Below are 15,015 nucleotides of genomic sequence, written 5' to 3' on the forward strand. Positions count from 1 at the left end.
AGAATGCCTTCTTGAATGGTGAGTTGCAAGAGGAAGTGTATATGGATCAACCACCTGGTTATGTCAATCCAGGTTACCCAGATTATGTATGCAGGCTTCTCAAAGCTTTGTATGGTTTGAAGCAGGGCTCTAGAGCATGGTATGACAGGATTGCCAAGTATCTTGTCAGTATTGGTTTTAGGAGAGCTCATGCTGATCATTCACTCTATGTACGTGAGAGTGATGTGGGGATTGTGGTCATTACCATATATGTAGATGACCTTATTATTGTGGGTGACAATGCTATGGAGATTGACCATGTGAAGGGTCTTCTCAAACAGGAGTTTGAAATGAAAGATTTGGGCGAGTTGCGCTACTTTCTTGGCATTGAGGTGATCAAGACTCCAGAGGGTGTATGGCTGTCACAGAGACAATATGCTTTGGACATGTTGTCAAAGTATGGTATGGCTGATTGTAAGCCAATTTCTATTCCCTTGGATGTGAATGCAAAGCTGAGTGCAGAGAAGGGTGATGTTGTTGAGGATGTCAAGATGTACAGGAAGATTGTGGGTAGTCTAATCTACTTGGCTATCACGAGGCCAGACTTGAGCTACACGGTAGGCTTGGAGAGTCAGTTCATGCAGCTTCCGAGGAAGCCACATTTGGATGGAGTACGACGCACACTTCGGTATGTGCAAGGGACTCTTGACTACGCATTGTTCTATGCAGCAGATGCGCCATTAGCATTGTATGGGTATACAGATGCAGATTGGGCAGGTAGCATTGTTGATAGGAGATCTACGAGTGGTTTCATGTTCTCTTTTGGGAGTGTTGCTGTTACTTGGAGCAGCAAAAAGCAGCCTACGATTGCTTTATCGAGCATAGAGGTCGAGTACAGAGGTGCAGGAGTTGCGGCGTGCGAGGTAGCTTGGCTACGCACATTACTTGAGGACTTGGGAGTACAGGTGGACCAGCAGATTGTCATCCATTGTGACAACCTCAGCAGCATGCAGTTGGCTAGGAACCCAGTGTTCCATGCTAGGACCAAGCACATAGAGGTCCATTACCACTACGTTCGAGAGCGAGTGTTGGTGGGCGACATCGACTTGGTCTACGTCAGCACAGAGGAGCAGATAGCGGATATCTTTACGAAGGCCCTTGGAGCTGAGAAGCTTCGACGTTTTCGGACTATGCTTGGACTCTGCGACATGCAGAACTCGAGGGGGAGTGTTGAGATGTCGAGCTCTACATCTTGAGCTGGCATCCACTACGGATCTTGGCCGCTTACGACATTTACTCACTGGCGCGTTAGGTGACCGACACGGAGGATCTCTGCCAGTGATTCTACAGCTGGACTACACTTATAGTGCCAGCCTAGTACGCTTCTAGCGAGTTCGCACTTAGTGACTGCATGTACATATGTGCTACTTTTCAGTTTTAGCACTTAGTCATTTTGTACTCTCTTTTCTGTGATAAGAAGAAGAAGCTTTCCATCTCTATGTGCTTTGTGCTTGTCTTGTGTAGCTCTCTTGCATCCTCATTCTTTACAGGGACCGGCTCCATGTAAATCCGGTCCTCAACTGTTGTCAATTGTTCTATTTCTCTCCTTTTCAAGTATTGTCAATTCCAAATTAGCTAGGTGTAAATTGCTATATTGCTATCTCAATTAAGTACTCTCTCTATGCTCATTAGGAATTTGTTCATAATGACATGCTCACTATGTTATCAATTTCGCTACATACAACTTACTAGTGCAACATGAGGATCTTATCCTAGGGGCACAACGGTTCAACTACAAGGTTGCCAACATGAAGTTCCCTAAAAGGAGAATCTACTTCACCTACATGGAAAAGAGCACATATATAGATGCTAGTGAGTCCGGTCGTACTATACCACTTGTAAATTCACATGATTTTGATAAGTCAATGAAAAACTCAGTTTCTACATACATGATTTTTGTCAAAGAATCTCTAAATGATGCTAATGTTTTAACAAAGCAAAGTGTTAGGAATCAAGAAGAATTAGACTTGTCTAATTTTCTAAATGGATTCTAAGATGTGCTCATTGATGATATCCCTATGGATTTACCTCCAAAACGAGGGGATGATGAACATCGAATTGAGCTCCTTCTAGGAAGCTCCCTGCCTAACAAGCCTCCTTATCAAGTTTCCCAAGATCACTAAGAGGAGATCATGAGGCAAGTACAAGAATTGGTAGACAAAGGTATGGTGAGGCCTAGACTTTCCTCTCCCTTTTCTCTCCACTCCTTTTAGTGCAAAAGAAAGATGGTACATATCGCATGTGTGTGGACTATCGAGCGCTAAACCATATCACTATCAAAAACAGATTTCCCATACCATGGGTAGCAAATCTATTTGATAAGCTACCAGATTCAACCTACTTCAGTAGGATTGACCTAAAAATTGGCTATCATCAAATAAGGATAGCGAATAAAGATATCCAAAAGACCGCACTTCGTACAACGTTTGGTCTGTATGAATATCTAGTTATGCCTTTTGGCTTGACTAATGCACCCGCCACGTTCAATCGTCTAATGGAGAAAATATTTAGACCCTACTGCAAACTCAGTGGAGTGTTCTTTGATGATATCATCATCTACTCCAAGTCCTTGGAGGAGAACAAGCAACATCTCAAGGTAATTTTTCAAGCTTTGAGGGAGAACAAGCTTTTTATCAATCAAAAGAAGAGTGAATTTTTCCTTCAAGAGATTCAATACTTAGGTCATATTATCTCTCAAGATGGTATTCGTATGGATCCATGAAAGTTGTAGGTAATAAAAGCATGGCCTAATCCAAGGAATCTACATGAGCTAAGAAGCTTTATTGGTATGTGTGCATACTATAGACGCTTCATAGCCAAATTCTCTCAAATAGAAGGACCATTACATGACTTAACAAAGAAGAATGTTAAGTACTCATGGACTGCTAAAGAGAAAAATTCTTTTGACAAGCTCAAAGAGAAGCTTACCTCCCAACCAGTCCTTGTTGACAAGCACATCAACATGTCAGTTTAGTAGTAAGTCGGATATGTTTAGCTGATTAGTCGGATATGTTCTGGCGGATTGTAATGAATCGGATTGTAGTCAATCGGATTATAGTGAATCGAATATTTAGCAGCTAGTTTGTATCAAGACTAAGGTTGTTATACCAGTTTCTGGTGAAGTAGTTATAAGTGTGATTTGCGCTCTGTGAAGGATCCGACTGTAAGGGGACTCTATAGCTCTTTCCTTGATGAATGAAGCATTTTTGAATTCTGTATTTGAGTTACTTCTTGTATCATCTCATATCTTCTGTGTAATACTCCAATGTTTCTAAATGTAATTCTGAGTTATGTGAGGTTAAGGGTAGTATGATGATTTAGTTTTCTCTGTGTTGATGAACCACAACACATTTGGCGATCCTACGGGCTATGTTCTCTTTTTGTGAGGATGTAAGCAATTGTCAGGTATTCTTCTACTATTTATGGATGTTTTTTTGGGAGGATGAATGTCCAAGAGAGGTAGGAGATTCTCTCGTATATATTATACAAGGGCTCAGGCCAAGGCAGGCAACATAGATCCATTTCATTATGATGGAGTTCCTGAAGATGATGGAATTGATCCACCACCTGTTGAACCGCTATTAAATTCTGGTGAGGAGAGTTTTGGTGAAGCAGAGGGAAGGGCAGTGAGGCAATTTGTTGGGGTGTTACTCTTGACAAGAGGACCTGCGAGAAGTAGAAGGTGACTCCACTTTGACCCACTGAGGGTTTCTAACATGCGAAGACCTACAAGAATTCCAAATCCTATCCCCATGGCTCAACCACCTCCTAACTCGCATATTAAATCAGCAAAGTTCAGAGGGAAGTCCAAAGAAGATGTAGATTGTCACGTGGCGCAATTTGAAACGAGATGGCAAGCTAGTGGATATCATGTGATGTACACGGATCCTATCAAACTACAACAATTTTCAACCACATTGGAAGGTAAGGCCATGAGTTGGTTTAGCCAATATGGTATGGCTCATTTTCCTACTTATAAAGCACTTAGTATGGCTTTTTTACAAAGATTCAAAAAGGAGAAAACTCCTACATATATTTTAAGAAAGCTTTGTCTTATTGAACAAGGTACAATGCTTGTAGAGGATTTTGCTCAGAAATTCGGGATTTTTGTTGAAAGGTTACAGGGCAATGAAAGACCCACTGATGAAATGTCAGCTGGTCATTTTTTGAAAGGCTTGAGAAGTGGTATTAAGAATGTTGTGGCCAGTATTGATATTGCAGGTGGTTTTAATAACTTGGTACAGGCTACATCTAGAGTTGAGGAAAGGTTGGGCATAGCCAAGTCTAGCAAAAGAGGAACCAAGGATTTTGAACGATTTGTTCCACCTAGCTCAGGAAGGGGGGAGTCCCATGAAGCTTCTAGCTCCTCATGTAATGCATCCATAGAGGTAAAAGATTCTCCACAGCCTCCACCTACAATAGTGGACCTCCATAAAGCTACAAAGGAATCCACACCTCCCAGTGTTCAAGAGTCACCTGATGAACCACTTCAAATTCGATCCTGGGAGAGTACCTTACCACCCTTGCAACTCGATGAGACACCTAAGGTAATAGAAAACTACTGGCAAAAATCCTCACCTATTACCAATTGGAATAATTGGTTTCAAAGGGTGACGAGCACATTTCAAACAGTATGACCTACCCAAGGAAGGGGGGAAGTCTTCATTCACGTCACCCTATTGAATTATTTCCCTCTTACCCTTCTTTCCCTACCTCTCAATCACCAATCTTAGAGAATGTATATATAAAGCCTTATACTCACAAAAAAGAAAAATAGTAAAGAGCAAGAGCAATTAGCAAAACGAGTGTGCACAATAAAAGTCAAAACATTGACCCAGACCTACACTGAAACAGAAACCTATGTCATCAAACACCTTTGATCTTCATCACTCGAGTGATGGAATGCAGGTAGGATTAGTACGATAGGAGTGTTTCTGTTTTAGAGTTTAGGGATTAGCAAAGTTCTTTCTTCCCACTGATGTGCCTCCTAGAGGTATTCTTTGTATTTCCTAGTGTATACAAGAACATGTCGTTGTGGTTAGGATTTGGACCTTCGTAGAATCTTTCTCTCGTTCACACCTCAAATCAAGCGCGACCATCAATACAAACAGGTGTCTCTTGTCCATTAGCATTGCCCCTTATCTTTTTTGCATCCACGTTTGACTGCTTTAATTGTGATTGGTAGCATATTATTCAGCGCATTTGCTTAGTATCAAACATTAAATTCAATGTATTTTTTTGTCATAATCACTTGTCTAGGTTTAAAAATCAAACAGTCCGACTAAGCTAGTTTGACCAAGTTAGGCGTTAGAGATCTTCTCTTAATACCATGGGGAATGCCTTCCTAATAATCAATGGCTACTTAGGTTCTTAATTCGATTTAGGCAACATTGTGTGAAATGTACTAGGGCTTTCTAGTGGGTTTAGTCCCTATTGACCTTTAGCTTAAGTATTATAAAGGGAGTTTACTAATGTGATGAGCCTGAGGAGGGTAACACTGTTATATGAACCCCCAAAGTTACAAAATTAAAATGCTGAAAACAAACAAACAATAAAAAATCAAAGTGGCACAATGTAAAATCTTAAGCTGGAAGAGAAATCCCAACTTGATTTGGTACTTCGCTCACATGTATCGCCTATGGTACTAGAGCCCTAGAGGTTCCCAATGTGTGTGCTTTTCCTTGAAAAGCAAAAACCCCAAGGCATACAAAATAAGCACACACATTAAAATTGAATCACTGTGAAAAGACTTTGGGAGGTCAAAGAAAAGAAAATAAGTCAGGCAATGATTTCATGAGCAATTCCTTTTATCATAGCTTAACTACAAGGTCTTCTAGGTACAACCTCTAGTCAGCCCTCGGACATGAAATACTTGGCTCTCGCGATTAAACAACTTAATTGACCAGACAAAATTGAGAAGCTTGCCCATGGTATTAATAGTCGATCTTTAATGCCTTTCGATCGTTAAATTAGCGACCCCATAGTTGTTTAATTTTTTACGTTTACAACTGTTTATGTGTTTGATTATATTACAATTTAAAGTTTATTATGATTTAAAATTTTGTTACCGATCAATTTGTCTGACTACAACTACATTTGCTTTTAAATTGTATATTAGAACGTAATTACTGACGATTCGGAGTCAGAATCATCAATTGAAATTGACTCTGAGGACAAAGAATTTGAGTTAAATCTTAGTGCAAATTTGGGGACAAACCATTTAGGGCCTAGTGGTACCCTAGATGACAATCTATCCAGGGAGCAGAAGACACGAGTAGCGATTCATCTATTGACTCTTCACCACAAATCGGTCGTAATAAAAATTAGACAAGAAGAGTAAGAGATATAAGAGGCGACGTTATTGAGAAAATGTGCGTGCTAGAATAAATAAAAAGAAATCTACCACAAAATGGCTTAATTATATAGGGACATGTGATGCTCATCGGAAGCTGGTAGATAACTAGGGTGAATACCTTCAAAGCATTATGTGGTGTAGTCCACAACCCATTAACATCGCACAGCTAGAGGCTACAGACAAGCCAAAGTTGAGTCGTATCGTAAGGAGACGATAAAATTGAGAGTTAGCTCAACAACAAAAGGAAGAAAAAGTAAAATCACAATACAGAGAACAACAAGACCCCACAGACTTACACCCTGCACCCGATCATTTGAAATCCTACACCACGGGGGAGCGTAAGGTTGTGTATACAAAGGCTCAAAGAAATCCTGTCGATGGAAGCAATGGAGTCTACGATGGTCTAGTAATAGTTAAGGAAGTAGAGTTAGCATACCCAGGCGAGGAGTCCAAACCTGTCTTCATTGCCCAAGATCTGACAGAGACTGAGGAGTATGTAATTAAAGAACTTATCAAGGAATTCAAGGATATATTTGCTTGGACATATCATGATATGAAAGGTGTTCCACCTTCCGTGGTGCAACACACAATCCCCATGAATAGCATGGCTAAACCAGTTCAACAAAACGACCCTACCCAATGAATCCTAAGTATGCAAAGATCGTTCAAGAAGAGATTGAAAAGCTTGTGAAATGCGGATTCATATACCCTATTGAGAACTCAAAATGGGTGTCTCCAATAGTTATTGTGCTAAAAAACAATGGTAATCAGAGTGTGTGTGGATCTCAAGAAGGTCAATGCTGCCACTAGGAGGGACCATTACCCCATATTCAGAACGTGTGCTTGAAAGAGTTGCAGGGAAGGAAGCTTATAGCTTTTTAGATGGGTACTCTGGCTGCAATCAAATCATAATTGCACTAGAGGACCAAGCTAACTCAGCATTCATAACCAAATTTGGAGTATTCGCATTTCGTGTTATGGCTTTTGGCTTAACCAATGCTCCTGCTACCTTCCAAAGATTAATAAACACTGCTTTTAGAGAATATTTGAGGGAGTTTTGTGAAGCTTTCTTAGATGACCTTTGTGTTTATTCTTCTTGGAAAGAACATCTATCATGTTTACGAAAAGTATTTGAAAAGTACAGATTGTATCGCATCTCCTTAAACCCTTTCAAATGTCAATTTTGGGTAAACATGGAGTCATTTTGGGGCATATAGTGTCCAAAAATGGGATTTCCACAGGTGAGAGAAAAATTAAAGCCATTGTTGATTTTCCATTGTATACGAACTATAAAGGAGTTCAAAGATTCATGGGCTGTGTTGGTTATTATCGGCGGTTTATTTTAAACTTTGCCAAGATAGCTCGTCCTTTGTACAAGCTTCTTATTGAGTTCCATTGGAGCGTGGAGTTTGACCACACTTATGAGTCATTAAAAAAGACCTTGACAAACGCTCCCATTTTATGAGTGCCCGATTGGAATATATATTGAACTACCCCATTAGCTTTGCAAGTTGTCAATTGAATGATGCCGAGAGAAACTATATCACTACTGAGCGGGAAGGTTTAACTATGATTTATGAAGTGAAGAAATTTCACTATTACCTTCTTGCCAGCAAGTTTGTTTTCTATGTGGATCATCAAACCTTGTTGTATCTAGTAAATAAACCTTGTTCCACGAGAAGAATTACATGATGGTTGTTAATTCTTTTTTAGTTTGATTTTACCATTGTGGTGAGACCTGGTAAAAGACATGTCATGGCGGATCATTTGTCTCACATACCCAGTGGTGAAGCCCCTACTGGAGTCAATGATGAATTGCTTGATACTTCCTTATTTCTAATCGAGACCATGCCTAAATAGGGTGAGAAGAGTGTGAACTTTCTAGTTAATGGTTTTCCACCCAAAGAGCTTTGTAAGGATATAGCTCAAAAAACTGTTAAAAGAATGTGAACCTTATTCTCTCATTGCATGGACTCTCTACAAGCTAGGGAAGGACGATATTCTTAGACGTTGTGTCCATGAGGATGAGTATTTATACATACTGCAAGAAGCCCACATGGGTATAGCCGAAGGACATTTCTCAGGGGAACTAGCTGCTAGAAAGGTGTTGCAATCAGGCTATTGGTGGCCTACCTTATTCAAGGATGCATCACTTTTTGCAAAAGGATGTGATGAATGTCAACGTTACAAGGTCACACAACGAAAGGATTAGATGCCCTTACATCCTAGTAACTCAACCATTTGAAAAATGGGGTCCTAAATAGTCCGACAACTCAGAGCACTCAATCTCGATATATTATTGTTACCATTGACTATGTGACAAAGTGGGCGGAAGTAAGGGCGACACGTAATTCTGATGCAAGGTCAACTACCAAGTTTCTCTTTGAGAACATCATTACAAAATTTGGTTGTCCCTTTGAGATTGCGAGTGACAATGGCACTCATTTTATAAATGGAGTGATAAAAGAACTCACTACCAGCTTCACGATAGCTCACCATAAGTCCACACCTTATTATCCACAAGCAAATGGCCAAGCTGAGAGTACCGACAAGACCTTAATTTCTATCTTTGCCAAAACGATGGAAGCTCATCACACAGATTGGGATCTGAAGCTGAATTCATCTCTATGGGCTTATTGTACTTCTTACAAAGTGGCTATTAATTGTACACCATTCAAAATGGTATATGGCCAAGAAGCAGTTATGGCATGGGAGTTTGTAATTCCTAGTCTACGCATAACTTCACAAGAAGGTTGGGATAGTAACCCTTTAGTTGAGCGTTTATATATCCTTGAGAGGTTAGATGAAGAAAGACAATTAGCTATGCATAATGCATTTGTGGAGAAAGATATGAGGAAGAAATGGTTTGACGTCATCTAAAGGACAAATATATCAATGTTGGTGATAAAGTTCTTATGTATGGAGTGCGTAACGAGAAGAAAAAGTTGAAATATGCAGGAAAAGAACCATATAGAGTATGCGAAATCACCACACAAGGTACCATACGGGTCGAAACTCTTGATGGAGTAGAAACCATTGGATTCCTCAATGGGAGTCAATTTAAAGATATTATGATCCTTTAAGCCAAGAAGAACTACGTACCATCAATTTAAAAAAGACTGCCAAGGCACAAGCCAAGTTGGAGAAGATGTAAGCTCAAAAAGCTGAGGCTAAGGAGCGACAACAACATATAAGACGCCAACCTGGGAGTTACACATGCATTCCACATTGAAACAGAAAATGATTGGTTGAACTCTGACACACCTCTACGATACCCTATTGAGCTAAATAGCGCTTATGGAAAAGTTCTATATAACACCTTATTGGCACACGGGTGCTAAGTATAATCTGGTGTCATATGGGGTGTAGTGTCAGTTAGGAAATCCATCTCTATCTGAGAGTATTATCCAAGTCAAGGGTGTCCAAGAAAAAAACCATGGTTTTTGGAATTTGGCACACTTATGTCAATTTTGAAAACGGGGTTGTAGCTCAAGACTTTTGGTCATGCCTGTTGGAACTATGGAGGGTAATATAATCTTAGGAAGCACGTGGATGGTCGCCACCAAATGCACTATAGATTGGGGGACTGGGGGTGTTACAACACAGATACCAACCCTTAGCCCTGCCACTCAAGCCATAGTCCCTGAGATATTGCCTCTCAAGGAAATAAAACCCAAAACATTGCATGTCCAAGAGGTTGAACCATATGTCCCCATAGCCCAACTCTCGAGAGCTTCAACTTTTGTAGTTAAAATAAAGCTTGAGACACACAAGACACATCCTAATATAACAAAGAAAACATACAAGTGGGTCCCTAAAGCTTCTTTAGCGACCATTGCTAGTGCTAAAAAATAGGATCTTGGTAAGAGACGTCCCACTCGCCCTAAGAAATGTAAAGAAACATTGTTTTGGATTCCTAAAAAACTATTGGAAGCCCAAGGCTACTATGAAGGAAATGATCAAATCTGGGTACCAAAACATAAATTGTGCTCTTACCTATCACCTGACCCATGTGAGCCCAATCCTATAGCTCCAAAAAGAATTGAAGATTGTGAAAAGGAAAAAATCATGGAATGGTACACACCCACTCCTGAGCTAGTTTGGGTATCGAAGAAAGAACGATTTGTTCCACCTAGATTAGGAACAGGAAAGTCAAACGAAGCTTCTTGCTCTTCATGTAGTTCCTGTACGGAAATAGAAGCTTTGACACAACCTCCACCTACCATTGTACATATCCATACAAACAAGAAAGAGTTTGCACTTTCGTTGTAAGTTCACCATCTACAACAAAGTTGTAAATAAAATCATGGGAGAGTACCTTACCACCCTTGCAACTAGATGAAATGCATAGGGAGGTCGAAAACTATTGGTTAAAACCTTCACCCATAACAACTTGGAACAATTGGTTTCAAAAGGTGACGACATCATTCCAAAAGGTATGATCTACCCAAGGAAGCGGGGAGTGTTTGGTGACAGTCATCATTCACTCACTTCCCTCTCAACCTTCCTTCCTTACCTCTCAATCTCCCAATCGTAGGGAGTGTATATATAAAGCCTTATACTCACAAAAAACAAAGATAAAAAAGTAAAAGAGCAAGAGCCACCAAACAAAAATCTGGAAACCTACAAGTTCCATACATAACACAAAATCATAAAAAACACATTATGCACAAAGACACGACCTTTTGACACGAACCTTATAATATTTGCACTCTAACCATCATCTGTCTGTGTGTACAAATATGGCTAGTACGATAGATTCATCCACTCCTACCTTGGGTGAGAGGTACCCTTTTTACTTTGCACAAGTGTTTCACATAGTCTACCCGGTGCTTGCATGTGAATGGGATTTGGTAGATACGCTAGCGTGTAAGAGGAATTTCGAGGAGTTAGAATGGTTGACATGTCTCTTGACCACGATTGATCCATACTTAGTAGAGGACGTCTCTCCGATTGCACAAACTTACTCTCTTGACCAAGATTACTATAGATGTCTAGTGATGTTCTTAGTGAGCATTTGTGCCTCTAATGATGAGGAAGAGTTACATGATTACATGAATGGCACATATGATCTCATGGATGATGACTTTGTTTTTCTTGATGATGACGAGGATAGGGGTTTAGCCTTAGGGTTTCCCCCCATCTCTACAATATTTTATTCCCTTGACTCTCTAGGGGGAGTGCAAATAATTAGGTCAGGGTTCCTTATGATGTTTAATTGTGTTCAATAAGGGTTGGTGTCTCTTCCCACTGATGTGCCTCCTAGAGGTATTCTTTGTGTTTTCTAGTATGTACAGGAACGTGTTGTTGTTGTTAGGATTTGGACCTTCATGGAATCTTTCTCTCATTCACTCTTCAAATCAAGCGCGATCATCAACACAAATAGGTGTTTCTTGACCATTAGCATTGCCCCTTGTATTTGTTTTTGCATCCATGCAGTGTCTGCTTTAAATGTGATTGGTAGCACAATATTCCAGACATTTCCTTATATTAAACATTAGATTCTATATAATTTTTTATCATAATCCCTTATCTAGGTTTCAAAAGCAAGCAATGTGACTAAGCTAGTTTTTGACCAAGTTAGGAGTTAGAGATTTTCTTTTAATACCATGGGGAATGCCTTCCCAATAATCAATGGTTACGTTAGGTTCTTAATCCGATTTAAGAAGCATTATGTGCAGTGTACTAGGGCTTTATAGTGGGCTTAGTCTCTATTGACCTTTAGCTTAAGTATTATAAAGGGAGTTTACTAGTGTGATGAGCCTGGGGAGGGTAACAATGTTATATGACCACCCAAAGTTACAAAATTAAAATGTTGAAAACGAAAAAAAAATAAAAATCAAAAGTGTCACAATGTAAAATCTTAAGCTGGAAGAGAAATCCCAACTGGATTTGATACTTCACTCTCATGTATCGCCTATGGTACTAGAGCCCTAGAGGTTCCCAATGTGGGCGCTTTTCCTTGGAAAGTAAAAAACCCAAGGCATACAAAATAAGCAGAAACATGAGAATTGAATCAATGTGAAAAGACTTTGGGGGGTCAAAGAAAAGGAAATAAGTCAGGCAATGATTTCATGAGCAATTCCTTTTATCGTAGCTTAACTACAAGGTCTTCTAGGTATAGCCTCTAGTCAGCCCTCGGACATGAAATACTTGGCTCTCGCAATTAAACAACTTAATTGACCAAAGAAAATTATAAAGCCTGCCCATGGTATTAATAGTTGACCTCTAGTACGTTTCGATCGTTAAATTAGCGACCCCAAACTTGTTTAGTTCTTTACCTTTACAACTGCTTATGAGTTTGATTATTTTACAGTTTAATGTTTATTGCTGACAAATTGTTTAATATTCTTCCACCTTATCAATTTGTCTGCCTACAACTGTATATGCTTTTTAATTCTATACGAGAATGCAATTACTGTGCCAATTTTGGTCGATTTTGCAGCGAAAGGTAAAGGACATTCAATCTCGGATTCTCTTCCACCTCTACGAACGGGCTTCATTGCAATAGCTTCCAAGGACGGAATCTACATCAGGAAGGGGGGCATGTTAAACCTCATAGACACCCTATCACCTTTTACGGACGCACATTATTTATTTGATTGAGTCATGGACTGGGCTTGTCAATCCAATAGGTGTGTAGGTGATCGTCGATGAGAGGCGCAACGCTTATCTTATTTTTACAGTAGCTTTGCAACGACCGACCATGTGGACGCCCATGTGTGAATGGGCCAAACTCTTATAAAAGGTCCATTTGACCTAAAAATCCTAATTCTCTGAGGTGTAAACTAAGAAGTGCTCTTGCTCCATCTCTATCTCCTTCTCCTTCGTGTATGTGTGTGTGTATGTTAGAGAGAGAGAGAGAGAGAGAGAGAGAGAGTGATCGAGCATTACGACGACATCGGCCGCTGCGAGGCAGTAGAGCGTGGCATCAACGGAAGCTCCTTCTTCTTTGTAGCACAGGATCCTTCATGATGGAAGCATTGAGAGGTGAGTGACACACCATTGTTCTTTTAGCTTGCTAGGATTCTCTAGCTGTGTGTTTGTAGCCTTTCGAAGCTCGCACCCAGTGCACAGGCAAGTTCCCAGCCTTCGATACGTACGACAAAGCGTACAGATCCTAAGTTGGCCAACCTTAAGCGAATTTACATGGCTAACCCTAAGCAGCTTTACCTCACCAGATCCTAGTGGCCAATCAAAAGCTATTTTAGAGTGGCCAAACATAGCCAACTATTAGCGGCTAAACCAAAAGCCGCTAACCCTAAAGCAGATTGAAAGGGCCAAAGGCTACCCTAACCCGACTTAGAGCGACCAAACCTAAGCAGCTTTACACATCCACCTCCTAGTGACCAAACCATAAGCTGCTAATCCTAGGTGACTAGCCCTGAGCAAACTGAAATGGCCAACCATAAGCTACCAATCCTATCCAGCTCTACTCGACCAAACCAAAGCCGCTAACCCTAAGCACGGATATAAAATGGCCAAATGCTACCCTAACCCAATTTAGAGCAGCCAACCCTAAGCGGCTTTACACAACCATCTCGTATAGCAACCAAAACATAAGATGCTAATCCTAATCGACTAGCCCTAAGCAGACTGAAATGGCCAACCATAAGCTGTCAACCCTAAGTAGTTTTACCTGACAAAATCCTAGCGGCCAAACCTAAAACCGTTAACCCTGAGGATGGTCAAACGGATTAAGCAGTTAGCTCTAAATCGATTGAACCAACTGGCCAATCCTAAACGACAAGTTAATTAGATGCCCAAACCATGACACTCTAACCTAAAACTCCTAGTAGCCAAATCAAAAGCCACCAATCCTAAGCAGATTGAAATGCTCAAACGCCACCCTAACCCAATTTAGAGCAGCCAAACCTAAGCATCTTTACACGATCAATCCTAAGCGGCAAGTTCTAAACGGACTATTAACATTGTAACCTAAAACTATAAACCATAGCGGCTATCTTTAAGCTAATTGAAACAACTAGCAAACCCTAAGCAACAAGCTCTGAGTAGACTAGTAACAATCAAACCTTAAACTCTATCTCTAATTAAAGCATCTTAACACTAACACTAACATTTGGTTAAGATAAATCTTCAAGATATATCTACTCGATCAAACTTAAACTTACAATAAAATTAAATGTAAAGTAATTGAATCTAAACATAGACAAATCAATAATTTTTTTAAAAAGTAAATATTCATGTTAAACAAGTTTCAAATACTTTGTTTAAGTAAACTTTTTGGTCAAAATTAACAAATGAGGAATTTAATTTAAATTTTTTATATTAATTATAACAATTTTTGTGCAAATGTGTGTGTGTGTGTGTGTGTGATTATGCGCATGCATGTGTGATTATGTGTGTGTGTGTGTGCGCAGACGAAAAAAAAAAGAGCACTCACATTTGAACAATGTGAGCACAAAAAGCCTTTAGGATTGGAGCAAAACTTGCAAAAAAACAACAAACACACAATTTGTTAAGACCCGAACCCCCCCCCCCCCCCCCCCCCCCCCCGCGCACGCACACACTTTCACTATAGATAAATCCGAAAAAAACATACCTTTATTCTCCTAGAGGGTGTGTGAATGTCAATACAAGGTTGGGTGAAGCAAAACCGG

This window comes from Adiantum capillus-veneris, chromosome 10 (genome assembly GCF_014529385.1).
Source record: "Adiantum capillus-veneris isolate H3 chromosome 10, ASM1452938v2, whole genome shotgun sequence".
Lineage (NCBI taxonomy): Eukaryota > Viridiplantae > Streptophyta > Polypodiopsida > Polypodiales > Pteridaceae > Adiantum > Adiantum capillus-veneris.